The sequence below is a fragment of the Alligator mississippiensis genome, chromosome 3, assembly GCF_030867095.1.
Source record: "Alligator mississippiensis isolate rAllMis1 chromosome 3, rAllMis1, whole genome shotgun sequence".
Lineage (NCBI taxonomy): Eukaryota > Metazoa > Chordata > Crocodylia > Alligatoridae > Alligator > Alligator mississippiensis.
The window spans coordinates 125,096,892-125,110,577 of NC_081826.1; the positions used below are offsets into that span (position 1 = coordinate 125,096,892).

The window sequence follows — 13,686 nt, forward strand, 5'->3', positions numbered from 1 at the left end:
GTGCCATCGAAGTTATAAAGCATCTGTTAAAGGGAAAGAAAGGCTGGAAGTTGAGAGAGACCCATAGGGTAAATGTTGAGGCCCAGAGAGGGGCCAGGAGAGAGTGGGACCAGATAGGTCCAGAGGCTCAGAGTGGAGCTGAGAGAGAAACCCAATGAGAAGATTTCAGACCAGCAGAGACTCCCTATGCCTGAAGAAGGGTGACTGCACCCAAAAGCTTGCTGAGAACTTTTTCCCAACTACTCAGTTGTTCTAATAAAAGATATCACATCTACTCTAAGACTCTTGCCTGCCCATGTCACATTGCAACGTGTATGACACATTACTGATAGCACTGATGCTCGTGATGAATAGAAGTCTCAGAAATTTCTCATTGGCATTCACCAGCTCTGAGAGGCCAGTTGGATAGTCCACATTTTTTTCTGTCAAGCCCCGTTAAGGAATTGATTACCATGCATCGAGGTGTCTCTAATTCTGTCTTTGCCTGGAGAAAGCACTTTGAATTGAGTTTATCTTTTCTTCAAAATAAGATGACAGCTCATCACAATGGAAAAAACTTAGCTGATAACCATATTATCTCTTAGAATGCAACCATATTATTTCTTAGAAAGCTGGAATTTTTCAGACCCAGACAACTGGATAGAGGATATACAGTGCGTACTGCTGCAGCCTATAGAGAGTTAAGTCTGTTTTTCATAACATTTATTGCTATTATGAGACACTACTCATTGTAAGCAACAGTACCAACACTTCATGACCTTCATTTCTTTTGCTTTACCAGAACAATTTGGTATGCCTACCCTGTGTTTCCTATGCAATCTGGTCTGGTCTGGTTTTCTGACATTACGTCAAATTCGGAATTATCCTATATTTCTAACTGTCTTTCCCAATTTTCAGTGCGCGCATTGTTCTTAACCGTCCCAGCATTTTTTTATTGAGTTCAAGTAGTGCAATACAACATCACCCATGAAAATAACATGTCCTGCCACTGTGGTCCACAACATGACTCCACCACTGGCTGTATCCAATCTATTTCTACGCTGTATTGTCACCAGTTAAAATTAGTCTTGTTCCTCAGTTCCCTCCATTTTCTAACAGAAAAGGGAAAAGAACAGATAAGCCCCAGTTTAATTTGTTCTGGCAATTATTGGAAAGCTCCTACTGAGAGGGAAGCCATTGCCTATCGGTGCGGAATGACATACAGCCATACAGGTCCCAAACAAAAGGAGACCCCGCTTTTCTACAAGTGTATTCAGGCATGTATAGACATATTGGCTGAGGTACCAGTCCATTCGAGTCTTAATGGGAAAAAAAGAGAGACAGGAACCTAAAAAAGAACAGAATAAAAACTATTAAGTGAGAACCAAGATTCAAGGAATGCACACAAATTGTGAATGGTGAGGACAGGAGAAAAACTACTTTGACTATCTAGTCCAGTAGATTACTATAGTGCTGTTATGTGTGTTTTAGAACTATCTGAATTATTCTGTTATTACAGATAAAGGTTACTATAAGATTGATTTGGCAATGTGAATGAAAGATAAGTCAGTTTTGGAGCTGGGGTACAAGTTAAGCTTCTTTCTTTCCTTTCTCTCTCTCCCTCTCTTTCAGCAAATCAGAGCTCCACATTAATTCAACCCAAATAAAATTGTGCAGATAGAATACCTCTGTGAAACATTTTTAAATATAATTCTTGCAAAATGAGTATGTAACTTTATTAAAAAACCAAAGTACGACTCAAATGGGGAAAGAAATATATTACATGATTATGAGGGAAGAAACAGGTTATTTAAGAAATAGCTGAAATGGCAGTTCTTTTTAAATTGTCATGCGGATGCTTCTTTTAAAATGCAATGCAGTGTAGCCCGTCTTTAATGTTATTCCCTTATAGTCTGCTCCTGAGCAGAGGGAAAAAATGTTTGTAGAGCAAGTCACTTTAAATTCTAGCCCAGATAGAGTTCCTTTTCTCTGCTGAATTTCCTTAACTTACCCTTTTAAAAATACTTAATGGCAATTGTTCTAGCTAAATGACTTTCTATCTTCTCTAAAAACAGTTGGCAGGAATAAATGTCAAAGTTAGGTTCACGATATACCAGAAATATTTTCCTATTACAACATATATTTCAAATCTAAAGCAAGAAGCTACACTTTAAAAAAAAAGCGCTTAGGCTTTATTTTTAGCCTGATGTAAAGTCCATTGAATTCAGTGGAAAGACTCCCATTGGCTTCACTGGCTTTGGATCAGAGGCATTGTTCATAAAGATTGTAACCTTTGTTGCTGTTCTTAGCAAACAAAACTTAATAACATACAAAGCTAAAAATACTGTTTTATTTGTGCTTTGAGGGACATCTATGGTAAATAATTAGGGAATAGTTCCTCTGCCCCCCGCTAGTGCTCTAGATATACAAGTGAAAAAAGGTAAGTTTAAACACATAAAACATGCTGTTGACTGTTTGAAAACAGATGCAGTAATCTCAGCAAAATTAGTTCTTAGTGCAGTTTGTGTCCAGTTTGTTCCAGCATTAATAGCCTAAGGCGAACTTAATAAACCAGTTCCAAAATGCTGGAAATGACAGATTTCTCAGGGACTATTACTTAATTAACAATAATTTGAAAGGGCAGTTCAGCAGAGAAGATGCATTTATTTATGTGATATCTAAACAATATCAAATTAAGGGGACTTGTATCCTGTTAATATGTTTGTTGGTCTTTTCATTTCAGTTATTATACGTGTGTGTGTGTCTAGACAGAAAATTTCTTTTATGCTTGAAGTATTTTGTGCTTTCTGGAATGTGAGTCCATATAATGGTAATTGGTTTCTATTAGGAACTTTGCATATTGCTTTATCATCATAATATGCCTCCTGGGCTCATATGTATTATGATTTTAATTGGAAATGCTAACTTGATCCAAAAAAATGCTCACCCTTTTCATCCTCTCCATACCAGAATGGGGTAACTGTTTTCCCAACACATGCATTATTCATTTCAAACCACCTCAACATAAAATGTTGTTCCCGCTGTCCACCCATACTATTGTTCCTACTGTCCACCCATGTAGCTTATGTTCTGTTGGCATCTCCCTTATGAATGGCATCTCTATACCTCACCTCTTGGATTATTGGATTCATTCAGATCCTAGTGCTTTAGTAGAGAGGGAGGGGGAAATTTTAGACTAAAGCTACTCTGATTGGTTTGTGATGATGTCTTCTGCCTGAAAGTTGCTGAACTCTAAAATACAAATGGAACTTTTTCTTTAGAGCCGGGTTATGCTAAAAAGAGGAAACAGCTGCTGTGTCTATGATACACATGGTGCAGAAGTGCACAAAAAGGACAGTGTCTAAACTGAGCTGCAGTAGCGAGTGACAAAAGCACTGAGAACAGGCAAATACAAGAAAAAGAAAGGTATGTGGTAATATTGTTTTTCATGTAGTACAGCTAGTGTCTTGTGTGTCTCTTCACACTAAAAGAAATGGATCATTTGATTTAAAAGAAAAAACAGGGGGAAATATTTTTTCTGCTGGTGAGAAACAAATCCATCAGCTGAGTTTGCTAAAATCAGGGTAAACTGCCTGATTTTGTCATGTTAAAATATATTAGTCATTTGTATATTTTAGTCACTGGAATCTGTAGAAGGCAAGTCAGAATAATTTTGCTATTTCTTATTGAAAGTTTATATGACCCCACTCTTAATTTTAAAATCTTGCATTACTTAAGCATGGCAGATACAGAAAAATGTTACTCTTAAATCATTTGTAAAATACTTGAAATTGAAAAGATGATTTGTAAAACCGGTTTTAAGTACCACAATATTCTATTTGTGCTTTCAAGAAATTCTTGTTCAAAAATTAATCTGCATGTCTCGACTGTCTAGCTAATGCTTATGTTGGGAAGTAGATTAGAATAGCATTGGTACAGGACACACTGATTTCTACAATGGATTAAAACTGATTGCAATGACATAGAATTTCTCTTATATTTCTTGAGAATTTTAAGATTTCCCTAGTTCACATAACATCAAAGGCATCCTTTTAAATAAATATCTGTGTAGTATTTTATCTGAAAGCATGCCTTATTATGTAGAATATAATCAGATTGATACAGTATTGCATCAGAAACAGCACATGTTGTTTTGAAATGTGCCTTGTAGCAAAACGAGTGTAGGATCTATAACAATATATGTATTTATTTGAAGAAAAAGAAGTGTTACAGTGAATGAAGCTCTCTTATGTTAATTAATAGTGTTGGACAGACACTACATCTATTCTTAAAATAGTGATAGAATGTTAAAACAGAAATCAAATGTTTTATTGTCCGTGGTATATATTTTTTCCAATACACAGCACTTTCTTTTTCCTGTTAAATTCAGTTCTTCTACTCTGTATCAAAATGTTTATAGACATTACATTGTCCACCCGCCAAAATTAATGATGTGTGTGGATTTTCAATACAGTAAACTTCTACTGTTTTGAAACAAAGATTGTAGGCATAGGTAAAAATGCATGAAAAATACTCTGAAATATTACGTGCCGGCTGTGAAATCACCAGTGGAAGTTCTAACTTTTCTCTGGCTGGAGGTGGCTCTGATGTTATACCCAGGGTACCTGCCATCTTGCAAGACAAAGAACAAGGAGGACTATGCCTTATTTACTGCTAGATTTGTACCTACCATGCTTTGGCCACACTTCCATCTTCCCAGTTTTTTCACTGTACACATTTCACAGTGGCTTCCAGAGAGGGGTTTTGATGGCTTGCCAAGCTTATAGCTGTAAACTGCCGGATTATGAGAACTTAGAACTGTCAAGGTGATTCCTGGAGTGGAAGGTGATTTTTACTGGAGTATTAGGATATGGACACACAGACATTTGCACCTATTTCAAAAGGAGAGTGTTTCAGAAGCGCAGCAAACTTATCTTCTAATTGTTATCCATAAACTAAGTGAGAACCGTACAAATGTAGCAAAAACACTCCAACTTTAACCCTGAATGAAGCAGTAACAATTTAGAGTAGGAAAAGACATTGCATGTATCCCTGAACAAGTTGTGCCTCTGTTTGTCTCAGAACTGAAATATCCCAGGATTGGTGCATACACATACTACCCATCTAATCAGGGTTTAGTCAGTAGCTGACTGTACCACTGCTTTTCTGCTATTAAATCAATGATGCTGTCCTGGAATAAACATTCAGATGTACTCAGCAATGTCGCAGGATAAATTATTAGTACTTCTGATTTCATGAAACTTTCTTAGGATTTATCACGGAACAATGGACATGGACATCTGAACAACTGCACTTCATCCTAGGACAAAATGGTTCATCCTGGGACAAATGTGATGTCTGTCAGTAGCCTTACTGCATAACATCTGCTCACATTTTGAAATGTTCTCTTTTACTGCAGTTCCACCCCACCTCCGTAACCCTCATATTTCATAATACTCCTCTGCCTTTGTCCTAGGACAGTCATGGAATCCTTGTCCTATGAGGGATATCAGATCCTAAATATTTTGCTGGTGCTGGAGCCTGGCTTTGCATTGATGGCTCAGCGACTGCTTCAAGCTCCTTCTCTACCAGCAGCGCATCCACCAAAAAGCAGGGACAACTCAATAGTGGGAAAGCAGGCTGGTACTGAGGGCTAAATCCAGGTTACAAGCGAGGGACTAATGTATTGTAGTCCCAGCTCTCACAAAACTGGCCTTCACCCCTTTTTACTTGGCTTTTTCCTTGTGTGGAACAGGATGCAAAGTGGAGCAGGCGTTCTACGCCCTACCCTAGCTTTGGAATACTCTCTCTGCTCTAATCTAGTAAGACACTACTTCCTTGATGTAAATCCTTCCTACACATCACCTTCTCTGTGATTATCTGAATCAGATGTATTCACTATCTTACTACTTTTTCTTCAGCCTTTCAATTGCAGCAAGCTTCTTTATGAAAAATATAATTTCCCAGGTTCATCCCTTAATCAATACAATCTGTACAATGCTGCTGCCTTGCACTTTCCCTGCAACAGGGCTATGAAAATATTTATGAATGTGTGAGCTGTCTGTCTTAATTCTGTCTTCCCAGTTGTCCTCTGGTAATGTATATACATGCCCATCATATTCAATAGGTAAAATGGACACCAGCTTTACCACATAATGCATACTGATTTTTTTTCTTAAACTTAACTGTAATGTTAGTTAAGGAAAGGAGCCCAGTACCCTTATATTTTAACAAGCTGAGATCATTTGGACATTTCAGAAAATAAATGGAGTTTTCCTTTCAATTGTATTTTGCTTGAAGTCCCAGATTGGCAGGGAAAGAAAAACTTTCTTTCAAATATTGCTAGAAAGGGCGTTGTTACACCTTTTACTGGGAGCATCACAAGTGTTGGTGGGTGTTAGCGCTAGCTCAAGTTTGGAGCAGTCACAAGTTCAGGCCAGCAGAAGCCTGGAGGACTGAAAGGAGATAATCCCCACCCCCTCCCCCCAATTCTGGGCTTTCCCCTTCTTCCTAATGACCCCCAAGGTTCCCCCTGTTTCCCCTGCCCATCAGCACCCCCCCCCCGCCCCTTACTTGTTGCTGCCATGTTGTCTATCCCAAGGAAGGAGGCAGAGAAGGGCTAACCTGCATGCCCAGCCACCATTGCTGGGCTGCTGCTCTCCTCCAGGCTGAGCCCACCCAGGCAGAAGTGGCAGCAGCAGCAACCATGAAGGCAGTTTAACGCTTCCTTTCCTGCTGCCCTGGGATTGACAGCACAGACAGCCACAAGTAAGCAGGAGAGGGGGGTAGGAGGGGCAGTAAGTAGGGATCTGGGAGAGGGGCAGGGGGGGATAATGGGCCCAATCCAAGCCAACATGGGAAGGGGTACAAATGGAGTGTTTACCCTACTTAGGTGTAGCCTAGAGTAGCTACACCTTAACATTACACAAGCTGGTTAATATGCATCAGAGATAATCCTGCCCTGGAGTGGCGTATCTTTAAGTCACCCAACAAGTGCTTCAAACTATCTTAAAATATAAATGTGCAGATAATCCAGGGGTTAAGAACTCCAGGAGCTACCCAAAATTTCCCAAAGAAAGAAGAGATTGCAGAGGTCTAAGTGAAGTAGGTAATTGACTTTTGATAGATGATACTGGCCACATCTACATGAGATGCTGATTGCACAGTCGTTACAAAGTTATGAACAAGTACTAAATAACTACACAGTAATCAGTGTTATTGTGCAGTCGCACTGAGGACGGCGCTTTCATGTCGCTGACTCTGCATTAGCTCATGACTACTGCACAGTAGCATCGCATTATGCTTCCTGCTACACGATGCTACTGAGCAGTAGTCACGGGCTATTGCGTAGTCAATGTCTCCTGTAGATGTGATCACTGTGCACTTATATTGTATCTTGCATTCCAAAGGACCTCAAATCACTTTAAGTAGTATACAGACTAAATTGTAGTGCTTGCAGGCCTATTTTGTGCCTGCTGTCATTTATTGGCACAATTTGCCAGTATTGTTAATTATGGGATCAAACAATGGAACTTTACTAGTTCACTTTTAAGTTTCAAGGTGCACACAACCCTTCTTCCTGAAAAACAAAGAGTACAATGTTTAATTTCTATCATTTGCTACCAGAAAGTTGCATTAACTGCTTGCCAGTAAAATCTTGATCATTTTCTTCATCTAAATATTCAAGTCAAAGTCATATGGACTAGATGAGTGAGTAAGGAAAGCAAGATTTTTGTCCCATGGGTACAAAATTAGAAGTCAGGATGAAGTTCTTATAGAAAAATTATTCTTATACATATACAATCATTTCAACATCACTAAAAAAAAGGTGTCTCTAGGGTTATTTTAAAGAGAAGAGTAATATCCATGGGCAGATCCAGAATTTCATAAAGAGGGGTCCAGGAGCAGTGGTGGCTGCACACCTGCCCCCACCCATCCCCCCATATGGTGGCAGGCAGACTAGCAGCAGGGGGCTTTTTTTAAGTCCCTCAAGCTCAGTGACAGGGCCCCTCTCCTCCCCTCCCATTCTCCCCCACCCCAGTCCAGGAATAACCAAAGACAGTGGCATCAGTGGGCAGCAGAGGGGAGGGGAAGGGATGTGTTTTTGAGCAAGAAAGGGAAGGAAAGGAGGATTCTTACTTGGTTCAGGGACTTAGAGAAAACATCCTTAGCTGCTGATGTCCTGGCATAGTGGACTGAAATGGGGGTGTATCCATGCCACTGAATTAATCTCTGGATCCACCCCTTATAACATTATATTCATGTATAGGCCTGGTACTACCATATCATAATCATTTGAACTAGCAGGTTAACAGACTGTAATTAACCAAAGTAGTGTATATTTCATAGGGGGTATCACTTGCATAAAGTTCCAGTGGATCTTCTATAAACCCAACTAACTAGGATGGCATTTTTACACTAGATCTGAATAATGCAAAGAAAAATTCCTCATTAAGTCCTATGATATTATAAAACAATTCAGTTGAGCCACCTGGGATCAAACTTGGTTTGTTTAATTGAAATAGGCTATATTTAAATGAAAGGGTCAGTGAATTCATCAACATGAACCTGTAGTCTGAGAGTCATTTTCAGGCAGCTGTGGGGAGTACTGCATGGCTAGTGACATTTTAATTCAGACATTAATAAGGTATCAGTTAGCCCATGCACAAATAGGAACCTTGTCAAAAGAAAATTCTACATCCTTGTGGTAAAGATTGCCATGTGTAGACAGTAGATTAATGTGGGGTGGATGAGCAGGACATGTGCCCTCGGTACCACCTAAGGGGAGGGGTTTCAGGACAGGAAGAGGGTGGATTACCTTCCCATCCCATGCTCTGTCTGCACTTTCTGGCCACACATTGCAGCAACGCAGGCCGTTTGTGTGTTATGGAGTTAAAGGTGTTATGGAAATCAGAGTTCTGTAGGGACACAGTGGTGTTCACTGTTGTTAGCAGGAAAAATTACCTCCATTTTTTTACTCTGAAATCAGCAATATTTTTCCTCCTCCCAACATGAGCTTAAGTGACAAAAATGGGGTAAAAGTTCCCTCTCACCACTAGGGAACTCCACTGCCATTCTAGAGAACATCAGTTCCCAAAATGTCTTGTGCTCCATGGCTAGGGACAGACATTACACATAAATTTCTTTAAGTGATCAGAAACTGGTTTAAACCTGTAACAAAAGAGATATTCAGTGCACATAAACCAGTTTCAAAATGACTGAAACCAGTTTGAGATAAATTTGGCTGAATGTTAGTATCAGGCAAATTTTCATACACACAGGTAACTAGTTAGGTAAACTATGTATTAAAACAACATCAACACATTTAGTAATCATAAAACATTGTTTTATCAGTTATGGTAGCCATATAAAACAATTGTAAATGGGGGGAAAAAAACAGTGTAAACCAGAGGTAGGCAACATTTTTGGCCGGAGTACCAAAAAAATCACAATGCGTACCCCGTAAGGTGCCGGAGTGCGAGCACACCAGAAAAACAAAACTCGAGCGGAGGGTACGCGACAGGACGCACTACGTATTAAGTTAATAATCATAAATGTTGCTTCTTGTTTTTTTTACAGTAAATACCAGGTTTTCTAAAAATTCTAAACCTGGTAACAATACACCTTCACATCCTACCTTTGTTCTTGTGTATTCTTTTTTGTTAAGCATGTTGTAATAAATGGCAGGGAAGAGAGAGGAGAAAGAAGAGAGACAGAAGAGAGGAGAGAGAGAAATAAGAGAGAGAGACAGAAAGCAAAGTTTATGATTATTAACTATATTAATATGCATTGCATCCTGCCATGTACCCTCTGTCCGAGTTTTGCTTTTCCAGTGTGCCCACACACCAGCACCTTGTGGGGTACACATTGCGGTTTTTTAATAGAGAAACAAGTATACCTCTTCAAGTGTGTGGGGGGATTCACCATTTGTGAATGCCACACATCACCTGATCATTGCAATTGTTTCATCTGTCTCATTTCTATCCTGTAAGGGAAAATAAACCACAATGACTTACCCCTGAATTAAACAGGCCATAAATTACTGCTGTTTAGCTTTCACTTACTGAGAGAGAGAACAAACAGGCAAAACAGTTACAACAGATTCAGTTGAACTGTTGTAAGTACCCCCTCTTACAAGCAATATCAGTATCTCATCTCATATTCATTCTTTATGTTAATACTGATTGGCCTATCCAAGTATTTGTACAGTTCAGGCATTTGAAAACATATACAGATCCAACATGCAAAATAACTGAAGAATTCTACACAAAATGAGCAATAAAGCAGGAAGGAATAATGAAGGAGAATGAAGATGGTAAAAATGAATAAAGTATAATGAGCGAATAAGGAATTTTCCATAGACTTTTTACATCCCAGAATCATGGAGCAGAAGGTGTCTTCAAGATGACATCTAGTCCACCTCCCTGCTTTTAGGCTAGCAAGCATACCCTAGACAGGCTTTAATAAAATGTTGTCTACCTCTTCTTAAAAACCTTACATAATGGTCATTCTCTAGGTAAGCTTGATCTAGTGCTTAACTACCTCTACAGTTACAGTGTTTCCTACTATCTAACTTAAATTTCCTTTCCCACAAATTAAGCAAATTAATTCTTGTCCTACCCTTGGTAGACTTGGAGAACAAGCGATCGTTGTCCTCTTTGTAGTCTCACCAGCTTTGAATAGTGTTAAATAATTACGTCCCTTACCTTACATACAACACTTTTGTTTCAATAAGATATCTGCCTTCTCTGTAATAGCATCATATAGTTGGCTCAGATTTAGTTTGTTGTCCATTATAATCCCTATCTCCTTTTTCGCAATGTAGCTGCCTAGCCAGTTATTCCCCATTTTGTATTAGCACATTATATTTTGTCCTTCTAATTATAGTACTTTAGGCTTGTCTTACTGATTTCATTTTAATTTTATTAGACCATTTCTCCAAATTATCAAGTTCATTTTGAATTATAACTGTCTTCCAAAATGCTTGCTGTTCCTCCCAGCTTCCTGTCATCCATATAGTTCATAATTTTACTTTTTACTGCATCACCCAGGTTATTAATGAAAATATTGACTAATACTGGGACTAAGGCAGACTTTTGCAGGCCCTGCTTGATGTGTCCTCCTGGTTCAACAGTGCACTGTTGTATTAGCAAGTACCAAATAAATGTGCAGTAACCAGAGTTACTGTGCAGTAGTGCCAGTGAACATCTTTTAGGTGATGCTACTATGCAGTAGTCTAATAATACTGCGTAGTGGTGTATTAGCACTGTCCGTGGTATGACGCACTACTGTGCAGTATTTTTTGGCTACTGCACAGTCAGCATCTCATGCCTTCTGAGGACAATTTTTCAACCATTTGTGCACATACCATACGAGAATTCCATCTAAACCATTTTCTTCTGGTTTGCTAATGGAAATATCTTGTGGATTTATGTCAAAATATTTACTAAAGTCAAGCTGTATCATATCTGCTGCTTGCCCCAACTCCATTAAGCCCGTTACCCTCCCTAAGAAAAGAAATTAGATGGGTTAATAATGATTTGTTCCTGGCATATCTTGTTTGGCTATCACGAATCACCTTTTTCTTCTCTAGGTACTTACAAACTGATTATTTAATAAGTTCTTCCAGTATCTTTCTTGGTATTGAAATTCAGCTGATTGGTCTATAATTCTTTGGCTCCTCCTTTTCTAGAGATAGGTATTTTGTTTACCTTTTTCCTTTTTTCTGTAGGACCTCTCTCATCTTCCATGAGTTCTCAAGGATAATCACTAATGGTTCAGAGATTGCTTTGGATACTTCCTTAAGTCCTCCAAGGCAGTGGTTTTCAACTTTTTTTCATTTGTGAACCCCTAAAAAATTTGAATGGAGTTGCAGACCCCTTTGAATTGTAAGTGCGGATATTCACATACTCTTGATTGATCATAGTCATCTTTCATGGACCCCTTAGAAAGAGTCTGTGGGCCCCCAAGGATCCATGGACCGCAGGTTGAAAACCACTGCTCTAGGGTAAATGCCATCAAGCTTCACTAACTTGATAAAAGATCTCAAAACACAGAGCTAGTCAGCTAGCAAATAAAAATGAAGTCATGAGCCCTAAAATACTTCCATTAATTTTCACTTAGGCACTGGATCTGGCTCTTAGCAGAGATCCAATTGAGGGGGGACAAAATTACAAATTATATAATACAATTGATATCAATCCTTTTTTTTACCTCCCTCAGCATATAAAGAAAGAAAAGACAGAACTAATGGCTAGTAATTTTGGAACAAATTTCAGGAAGCATTTCTATATAGCATCTTGTGAACCTGTTAATTAATTGCCCCAAGATTTCAGTGAGTCCATAAATGAGTTAGATTTTTAAAAGGGCCCAATCATTTTCAAGCAAAGGAGAAGGAATCTTAACTCATGCTTCAGTGTGCAAATTGATCACAGGGGTCAGCAATTAATTTTTGTTGCCCCTTAAAGCATTTTACAGCTGGATTGGCATGCTGGATGTTTTAAAATTATTATTTCTAAATTAGCTGATGTATTAAACAACATAATGAAAATAACCTCAAAGTCCATGACTAGTACTTAAAAGCACTATTACTTGTAATCCAAATTCCCCCTCTCCCAAAGAAACTTCCATTAAAATGTAGTTTTATTTCCTCTGAAAATAAAATATTTAGGTAACAAGCATACAGTCAGATCTAACTTTGCAAATACTAGTCTTTTAACTCTTATGTTAAACAGTATGCATGACGAATAGGTCCAAGGAGGTGATATGCATGACGAATAGGTCCAAGGAGGTGATACTTCCCCTCTATAGGGCGCTGGTCAGACCGCAGTTGGAGTACTGCATGCAATTCTGAGTGCCACACTTCAAGAAGGATGCGGATAACCTGGAGAGAGTCCAGAGAAGGGCCACGCGTATGGTTAAGGGCTTGCAGGCCAAGCCCTACGAGGAGAGACTAGAGAAACTGGACCTTTTCAGCCTCTGCAAGAGAAGGTTGAGAGGCGACCTTGTGGCTGCCTATAAGTTCATCACGGGGGCACAGAAGGGAACTGGTGAGTATTTGTTACAAGAAACAATGGCCACAAGCTAGCAGAGAGCAGATTTAGACTGGACATTAGGAAGAACTTCTTCACAGTTAGAGTGGCCAAGGTCTGGAACGGGCTCCCAAGGGAGGTGGTGCTCTCCCCTACCCTGGGGGTCTTCAAGAGGAGGTTAGATGAGTATCTAGCTGGGGTCATCTAGACCCAGCACTCTTTCCTGCTTATGCAGGGGGTCAGACTCGATGATCTATTGAGGTCCCTTCCAACCCTAACATCTATGAATCTATGAGTAGCAAATTGCTGATCAAGAATGACGGGGGAGGGGGGCAGGGACAGAGCCCTGCATCCAGCTCCGTGCCCCTACGCCGCTCCACATCAGGCCCCGCTACACCCCCTCTACAGCTCCGTGTCCAGCCCTGCACCACCCATCCCACCTCCCCCACCGCTCCACATCAGGCCCCACTCCCCCGCTGCTGCCACCACCCCGTGTCCAGTCCTGCTCCCCCCCAATTGCTTCCACTGCACATCACTCTGCACCACCCACCCACCCCTGCTTTGCATCCACCTGGCCTGCTCTGCCTGGCCCACATCCACCTGCCTCCCTTCCTGCCCACCACCTCCCCCTCCCTGCCAACTGTTCTGGTAGGCATCAGGACTGGGCAGCAGGGGT

The 13,686-nt window shown here is 39.9% G+C and overlaps 1 protein-coding gene across 4 annotated transcripts in view; it reads left to right on the forward strand.

The window, feature by feature from the left end:
- The window catches only part of CDH20 (cadherin 20), a 191,856-nt gene that overhangs the window by 91,710 nt on the left and 86,460 nt on the right, over window positions 1-13,686 (forward strand). For 3 of the 4 annotated variants that reach the window (XM_019490608.2, XM_019490606.2, XM_059724373.1), the window contains exon 2: window positions 3,261-3,405. The exons of the other annotated variant lie outside the window; for it this stretch is intronic. The gene's annotated coding sequence lies outside the window, so the exon portion shown is untranslated. The remainder of the gene's footprint in view (window positions 1-3,260; window positions 3,406-13,686) is intronic. 4 annotated transcript variants of the gene reach the window in all.